Consider the following 9,925-nt stretch of genomic DNA (forward strand, 5'->3'; position numbering starts at 1 on the left):
AAATTTAATATTTTTTTAACATTATTGATTAAAAGCCTGCATAATAATATTGAATCTTAACATTATCACTTCACATTAAAAATTCTCTGCAATATTAATCATTAAATCATCTAACATTACCCTGCTCTTACAAAAGTACCATCACTAATTACAGAGCTCATCTCCATCAGGTTTTTTTACTACTGTTATAACAACAACAACTTTAACAATGCATTTTTTTATTTATTTGCATTCTTCTTTAGTTTTCCAAAAAGTTTAAAGTGACCGGTTGTTAATTTATTCGTTTTTGTATTAAAATAAATTTAGCATATAAGTTAATCGTGTTTAATTAAATATTTTTGCATAAAAATATAAACTTAATATTGGTGAATAGTTTTATTTAAAAATATCTATAAAAAGTGTAAAATAATTTAATAAAAAGTGTTTATAAAAAATTTTATGCAATTATTAAAAAGTCACTTTGCTGTTTACTTTTGTTTGACCGTTTGCCTAAAAAAATGTAACAACAATTACAAGTTCAAGTGCCAAAATGAGAGTAGTTAGTGATTTGATCATTGTTGTTGTTATTTTTATAAAAAGCAAGAAAAAGGTGCTTAAGTTAAAGTAAAATAAATGTAAACATGAAACAATTAGCAATAATTCTATGTAAAAGAAAACTCAAATAAATACCTATATATTAATTATTAAAAGGCGAAAGTGTATAAAGGGATAAATGAAACAACTTTGTTTAAAGCAGTATTCAAGGGTGAGCAATTTAAAATATTTCATATTTTAAATATGTTTTTCACATAATTAATTTTTTATTTTGAATAAAACTTATTGATTGAATTTAATTTAAATAATTCGGGTTTTAAACTCCATTTAATGTCGAAGGATCTTTATATATTATAAATCTATCGCAATAATATTTTGAATAAAAATTTTCTTTTGATAGGGACCTAAATGTCCTGATTTTTGTAAAATTTTGATTACAAATTTATAATAAATTTTTTGAAAGTAAATATAACTATGTTATTTTCTATTGCAACTAAAACAAAAGCAATTGAATATTTTAAAAATCAGTCCCCTATATTAATACTTTTACAAAAATCAGTAGATTCGAGAATTTAAGCTTAAATTATAATGCTGATTTTGGTTATAAACAGACTTCCTTTAACTTTTGTTAGCATACAATATTTAAGAAAATCGCTTAAATATTCATATTCGCTTATTTTATTAATATACATTTAAAAACAACAATTTCATAGCTGGTGTAGGGTCACATTTTGTATGGCATAATAACATTTTTGTGCACTAGAGTGTCCCGACGAATATCTTTTTTAAAAATTTCATGTAAGAATACCACTTTACTAAACACGGGAAAAATATATATATGTATTTTTTTTTAATGATCCTCATTTCTTACCAATAATTAAAAGTACTGACCTCAGTGCAGTTTTTGAAAAATAAAATATTTTAGATTTTTTTGAAATTAGTTTAAAAATTTTGTAATTTTAATCTGATTACGGAAAAATAATTCCCAAATTTTTTTTTTGAATATTTTTGGTCTACAATAAGATTTTTAGTGCGTTTTGTTTTTTATTTTCGCTTTTTATCGAAATTATGACAATTTTGACACCAATTATCATAATTTTTAGCTCATAGAGAAAAATATTTAAAAAATAGTTTGGCATTTGGTTTAGTTCATTTCAAAATTTTGTATTTAATTTATGTGCTTCTTATAATACAATAAAAGTCGTTTTGCGGACCAGAAATACACTAACAAAAATTTTAGTTATTTTTCCTGTGATAAGCTCAAATTTACGGAATTTTTTACACCCAATTCGAAAAAATTGCAGAAACAATTTTTTTAAACATATAATACAGAGATCACGATTTTCAATTGCTGGTAGGGATCTTTAAAAAAAAATAGTTTTTTTTTTATTTTCTCGTGTTAAGAACAACATTAAAAAGCATCGTTTTAGAGGTATTCATCCTAAAAAGTGCTCCACGTACACGTGTATATGTTTTATATTATAGTTCACTTTATTAATGAAATGGAATAATTCTTAAAATTATTTAAATAAGTTTTATTTACTATAAATACATGTTTATTAATTAACTTCTTATCTCAGTTAAAACAAAAGTATCAGTTACTCAATTACCCATCACTAATTGCTCTTCTCATCTCCTTCTACATATTTACTACTGTTACAACAACAACAACTTTACAAAGCATTTTTATTTATTTGCATTCTTCTTCAGTTTTCAAAAAAATTCAATGTGATCGGTTGCTAATTTATTAGTTTTTCTATTAAAATAAATTCAGCTTATAAATTAATCGTGTTTTATTAAAAATTTATGTATAAAAATATAAATAAAATATTGGTGAACAGTTTTATGCAAAAATATATATAAAAAGTGTTAAATAATTTAATGACAAAAGTGTTTAAAAACATTCATAATTTCATGCTATTATTAAAATTCGATTTGCATGTTTGATTTTGTTCGTTCGTTTAAGAAAAATGAAACAACAATTACAAGTTAAAGTGAGAGCGCGAGTGATAGAGTAGAGATTTAAACGTTGTTGTTGTTGTTATTTTTATTAAGAGTAAGAAATATGAAACAATAAGCAATAATTCTATGTAAATGAATAAAAAACAAATATTAAATTTTTAAATATATAAAACCGAAAGTAAATGAAGTGATAAATGAGACAGCTTTGTATGAACCAGTATTCAAGGGTGAGCGATTTATAATATTTTGTATATTTTAAAGGGTTTGCACATAAATAATCTTATTTTAAAATAAAACTTACTGATCAAATTTTATTATAATATTTTTGATGTTAAACAATTTACGTTATGATCATAGTCTTATATTCAACCGAAACAACTAATGCTATATACATATACACGGTTGTTAGATCTTACAACGTTGGCAGTAAAATGTGCAGAGAATGTCTAATAACAATGCAAATTTTGTTACAATATTGCAAATATTGTCAGCAATGCTTTTTCTGACAATGTTGCAAAAGAAAAATTGTAAGTTCAGACGATTGTTAGATATTTTCTGAACATTTTACTGACAAAGCTGTAAGATCTGACAACCGTGTATCACGGCTTTAATAATAAGCTGTTTATTATAATAATGTTAATTTTAATAAGAAAATTACTTCAATGTACATATTCGGTCATATTTAAGATATGTACGTTTAGAACGTAACACTCATATCTGATGTAGGGTACATTTAGGTGGATATAATTGACTATGTTCCTATACATTGTTACCTCTTTATTGTTCTCTTTAACAATTTTCAATAAACTAACCTAAAGGCCATAAGCGGCTACATATTTCTATTTAACTTGTTTAGTAAAATAAAAAAGGGTAATTTTTAGATAAATTAAACAAAAGCAAAGAAATTGCATTACATTTTTTAAACATTTTTTTCACCAAATTATTTAATATTTTTATAAATATTTTAACATTATATTAAATTTTTAATCAACATTATATATTTAATTAAATACAATAATATTAATATTTTTTTGATTAATTACCATGTCCGCTAATACATATTAACATTATTACACTAAAATACTTAACATAGTTATTAAATAAATCTATACAAAAGTACCGTTTACCTAATAACCCATCACTAATTCCCTTGTTCCACTCTGTCTGTTTACTTGTTACTGTTACAACAACAAACATTTTAACAATGTATTTTTCTTTATTTGCATACTTCTTTAGTTTTTCCAAAAAATTCAATGTGATCGGTTGCTTATTTATTAGTTTTTGTATTAAAAAAATCCTGCTTATAAATTAATTGTGTTTAATTAAATATTTTTGCACAAAAATATAAATAAAATATTGGTGAACAGTTTTATGTAAAAATAGTTATAAAAAGTGTTAAATAAATTAAAGAAAAATTGTTTTAAAATAATTTATTATTTCTTGCAATTATTAAAAAGTCGCTTTGCTATTTTCTTTCGTTTGGTCGTTTGTTTATGAAAATGTTAGAGCAATTACATGTTAAAGTGAGAGCGTTAAAAAGAGAGTAGTGATTTTAACGTTGTTGTTGTTATTTTTATTAAGAGTATGAAATAAGTGTTTTATGAAACAATGAGAAATTCTATGTAAACAAAGAACAGAAACAATTCAATATTAATTATTAAAATATGTAAAAGCGAAAGTGATTAAAGAGATAAATGAAAAAACTTTGTCTAAAGCAGTATTTAAGGGTGAGCAATTTAAAATATTTTTTATTTTTGATATGATTTTCAAATAATTATTTTAAATAGAATCTATTGTTTAGGTTTTATATTTAAACCGTATGTCAATTATATGCCAAAGTAACTATATAGAGGTTACGGTGAATTATAAGTCATATTTCTAGAGATTATATTTCTTAGAGATTTTTCATGTAAAACTTATAGCAGTTTTTCAAGAGCCTTACGTTGACCCTATTTTCATACCATTTCGAGTTATGATTTCCGTGTAGTTAAAAATTACATGTTTTTTTTTAATTAAATGAAAAATAATATTTTTGAAATCGGTCCACTATTTCTAGTATATAACCCATTTTTTGAGCTTTTATGTTATATATTCTACTTCTCTGGCGAAAATTAGTAGATATGAAATAGGTATAAGATTCAATTGTTATACTGATTTTGGTAATGAACGAACTTAATTTGATGTTTGTTACCATACGATACTTAAGAAAATCACTTAAATTTGCATATTCTCTTATTTTATTAAGATGCCTTTGAAAAGTAACAGTCTCATAGCCGATGTTGAGTAACATTTTGTAGGTCATAGTCGACTATACAGTGTACACGTGTAAGTCTATTCTATTACTTTTCACTTTACCTTTCGAATTTATTGCCTTTTTATTTTTTAAATAAAAACGTCGTATTTATTAGAAAATATATAGACAAAAGTTAAAAGTTTTTTTAATAATTAAAAAAAATCTCTTAAGATTTTTATAAATATTTTAACATAACACTAAAACCAGAGTGAATATATTATAAAGTGAATTTATTTGCAGTTAATTCATAAATTTTTTATATGTGGATTTTGACAACGTCGGTTGTGGGAAAAACCACTATAGTAGGAAGGGTATTATGCGTTTGTACTGATGTTTGTAACGCATTAAAATTTAGTACTATACCAACCTTAAGGTATAGCGATCGACTAAGAATCACTTTCTGAGTCGATTTAACGATGTCCGTCCGTCCGTCCATCCGTCCATCCGTGTGTCCATGTAAACATTGTTATCAAAGTACAGGTCACAATTTTCAAGATAAAATCAGTCCATTATTTCACCTAGCTCCCATACAACTGAACCCCCCGAAAAGAGCTTTTGAGCTCATAATTATGTAAAATATAAATGTATTTCGATGAAAGTTCACACAACTACGTGTTATACAAGCCTTGATGGCCTTGCCAAATTTCGAAATGATCGGACGATGATATTATATATATTATATAAATATCATATAAATACAAATCTATCCAGCCAACCAAATATGTTTTTGGTCAATAAATTACTTAAATAAATCGAAATCAAGGTAATTTTCCTGATAAATGCTTTATTATGAAAAATAAACCTAATTTAATATTCATTACTGGTGTAGAGTATCATATAGTTGGCCAAGTCCGACTATACTTTCTTACTTGTTTTTTATATCCCAATAAAATATTTTCCAAATTTTGTAATGAGTATTGTAGGAAATGTAGTTATTTCATACATTACTTGGTAATGAGTTCTCGTTATCAATAAAAAAAATAAATTTTTTTGAATGGAATTTGTAGTCAATTGTCTATAGCGTATGTCTAATAAGGATTCAGTTAGTGTTTCCAACCGTAGTCGATTTTGGAAGTTTTTTCAAGAAATGTTGATATTTACATTTGTGTGACAACCATTCCAGATAGAATGATAAAACTACTTTTTATTGGGGCATTGAGTAAGAGAATAGACTAGTAAACATGAAGAATAACTGCAAAACCATTTTTAAATCCGAAAAAGTCGGGTAAGCAGATTTGTAACCAGTTATTTTTTGGTCACCGTCGAACAAAAAGTAACTACTTACACTTTTTTCCAATATTACTTACCTACTTACCTGGTATGTAAAGATTTTGCTGGTATGTAGTTTGTCAGCGTCGGGATAAATTTCCATGGACAAAAAACAATTAGCTGTTGAAATAACTTCACCTATCTTTTAAGTGTTCCCATGACTAAAAATATTACACAATATTTTATTTCCCATTAAATTTAATAACGTTTATTGAGATATGATTTATTGAAAGATATAGACATATTCGTAATAATGCTAAGAGAATAGATTAACGTTTAAAACGTTTTAGAATTCAATAATTAAAATAAATTTTATTACAAATATACCTACTCACTAACTAACATTTTATTCATAATTATATTCTACACCGTTATTATTACTTAAATAATTTTCTGTTCTTACAAAAGTACCATTTACTCATCACAAATTTGGCTGCTCATCTCCTTCTGCTTATTTACTACTGTTATAACAAAAACAACTTTTACAATGCATTTTTATTTATTTGCATTCTTCTTCAGTTTTCCAAAAAAAAATCAATGTGATCGGTTGCTTATTTATTACTTTTTATTTATTACTTTTGTATTAAAATAAATTCAGCTTAGAAACCAATCGTGTTTTATTAAACATTTTTGCATAAAAATATAAATAAAATATTGGTGAATAGTATTATGTAAAAAAGTACATATAAAGTGTTAAATTATTTAAAGTAAAAAGTGTTTAAAAAAGTTTATGCAATTATTAAAAAGTCGCTTTGGAAGTTTGCTTTTGTTTGTCCGTTTGTTTAAGAAAGCAAGTAACAAGTGAGAGTGTAAGTGATAGATAGTAATAGTGAGAGTGTAAGTGATAGAGTAGAGATTTAAACATTGTTATTGTTGTTATTTTTATAAAGAGTAAGAAATAACTGTTTTATGAAACAATGAGTAATATTTCTATGTAAATGAAAACAAAAACCGATAAATATTAATTATGAAAAATATGTAAAGGCGAAAGTAGATAAAGAGATAAATGAAACAACTTTGTCTAAACCAGTATTTAAGGGTGAGCGATTTAAAATATTTTGTATATTTAATATGAATTTCACATAATATTCTTTTAAATAAAACTTATTGATCGAATTCTATTAAAAAAGTTATTTAGGGTGTTAGACAAATTTTAATATGACCACAAGTCAGAAGAACTATAAACTAAATAAATCAAACTTCATTGAATTTCGTTCAGTAAGGGACATTATAATGCCGGATTTCGTTATACTTTTCCAAGCAAGATTAATTTTGATACATAATTATATTTAATTTATTTTTCTAATTGGATCGTTATTTATAAAACTTATTCATATAAAAATTTACTTTTAAAATTTGAGCTATTAGTTAGTAGAAGTTAACAAACATTTTCCATTTTGTTATAATTTTACTGAAACCATGCTAATATATACATACAGTTGTGTTCAAAATAATAGGAGTGAAAATTTGAAAAATTTTGAATATGAATTTTTTAGGGAAAGATTTACATTTTTAATTAAATATTTTTATAATTTATTTATTTAACTTGTTCTCTAATTTTTATAACCGTTATTTTGAATGTTGAAGAAATTTATATAAAAAAATATATATTTTTTTAAATTTATATACAAAATCTATTGTTCAAAATAATAGGAGTATTCGATTTAAGTTCAACTATTTTTAAAATAAAAACAAAAACGAAAGCACTTTCATCTAAAATATTATTGATTAATGTGTGGCAGTACAACATCAGTCATTTTTGTAAAGATTTAGTTTAGAATTTGGGTATATGAACCTCCTGAACTTGATGTCCTTCCGACAACGGTTTTGAGGGGTTTGATGACACATGTCGTGGTCGATTATCAGCAAATATACAGTAATTTATTCAGAAAAAAGATGTTATACGCGAGGCCTTTTAACGTTTTGATTTAGAATTAGTAAGTCGACAACCATGTAATGGCCTACTTCCTATGGAACGAGCTTCCACCAATTTAGAATCAAAAACATTTTTATACGACAACACGATTTTGGCTTAGTTTCACTAGTTTGCGGCGCCCTAATGGGATTAATTAAAAAAAATGATAAGCGCTTATGGGAAGCTGTTATAATTTTTGAATGAAGTGTTTATTTTTTATGAGAGATTTTTAAATATCTAACTTCCTAAAGTATTCTAAAAGTCTCTTAATGAAATTACCATGAGAATTTTCATGTTTCGAAATCCATGAGAATGTTCATGGATTTCGAAAAAAGTTAATACCAAAAAAACTAATGAACCTATTTTCAAAATGACATTTGTTTTGTATTTTAAACACTTATCAAATAATTATCGTAAAAAAATATTTGATTTCTTTAAATCTTTCCTTTTTAAATTAAGCTGCACAATTATTTTTCTGTCTCACTCCTATTTTTTTGAACACAGCTGTATGTATCTCTATCAACTTGTTTGTTTTTGAATATTGGTATCGGTACCCACCTTACACTGTTTACATTTCATAGTTCAGACCTTCAACTGCCTATTTGTAAAGGGTGAGATGTATACGTTAGTATTTGAGTTGACATTACATGCGTGGACATAGCAGGAGAAAGTTCAGCAGCAATAGAATGGTTTGAATATATTTGTATTTTTGGTATGTGACATATTTGTTGCAAACCGGAAATAAACGACCAACCAACCAACTCAATGACTATACAGAAATGTATTAGAAAAAAGAAAAATACATACATACTACAATATATGTATGTACAATGTACATACATATGTATGTATGTGTAACAATGACTACTTTTACTTACACTGTCAGGACAAAACGCACACCGATATTTACATTCATACATACATATGTACATCCACATATACAATACGTATGTATATGTATTCTTCTTCAAAATGCGGTGTTGGAATATTCAATTAGGAAACGTACGATGACAAAATAATTGCATTCAAGTGGTTGTTAGAGTGTGATAAATTGTTCCTATTGTTGTTGCTGCTGCTGTAGATGTAGCAGTAGTAGCTACTTTTATAACTCTACCAACCATTACTATCGCCTTTGAAACTCTTTTTACTCTAGCAACAAACAACTGAACTATTAGATCTTCACAACAGCTTACAAACACCCACAATTACGAATGACTCAGTCATACATAAGTTTGTTTGTTTCTTCTCCTAGATTTCATCGTTTTGTATTCAAGACATGTTTATGGATACGTATGTTTATATATCTATTCATATGTATCTAAACACATATACATATGTACACACATATGTATATACATATATCACTACTATGTTTTTGTAACATTCGTAAGTCATGTTCGGTTTCATTTCATTTCAGTCCGCTTTTAAAACATGCATGTTTAGTAATGAGTTTTTGATAAATATCAAAACAATAACATGTATCTTCTTAAGGTTATAATTTAATCAAATTTAATTATGACAAGAATGAATTGCTTAGTTATGGGTATATATGTTTAAATATGTATATTTCTTAACATTTCTTTGGATACCTAAATATGTGTGAGTATTTTTTCTTATAATGTGAGAAATTAAATTGTCATGTTTGAGGTTTGACCATTTGGTTAGAGCTAAAGGAAATTCCATTTATAAAGAAACATTTATATTTAATAATATAGTACTTAAAGCTTTGTCTATCTCTTAGAAACCATTAGCAATCGAAAAGGTTTAGCACAGTTCTAGTTCAGTCCTAGTTTAGTTCTAGTTCAGTTCTAATTCAGTTTTAGTTCAGTTCTAGTTCAGTTCTGGTTCTAGTTCAGTTCTAGTTCAGTTCTAGTTCAGTTCTGGTTCTAGTTCAGTTCTAGTTCAGTTCTAGTTCAGTTCTAGTTCAGTTCTAGTTCAGTTCTAGTTCAGTT

Source organism: Lucilia cuprina, chromosome 3, assembly GCF_022045245.1.
Source record: "Lucilia cuprina isolate Lc7/37 chromosome 3, ASM2204524v1, whole genome shotgun sequence".
Classification (NCBI taxonomy): domain Eukaryota; kingdom Metazoa; phylum Arthropoda; class Insecta; order Diptera; family Calliphoridae; genus Lucilia; species Lucilia cuprina.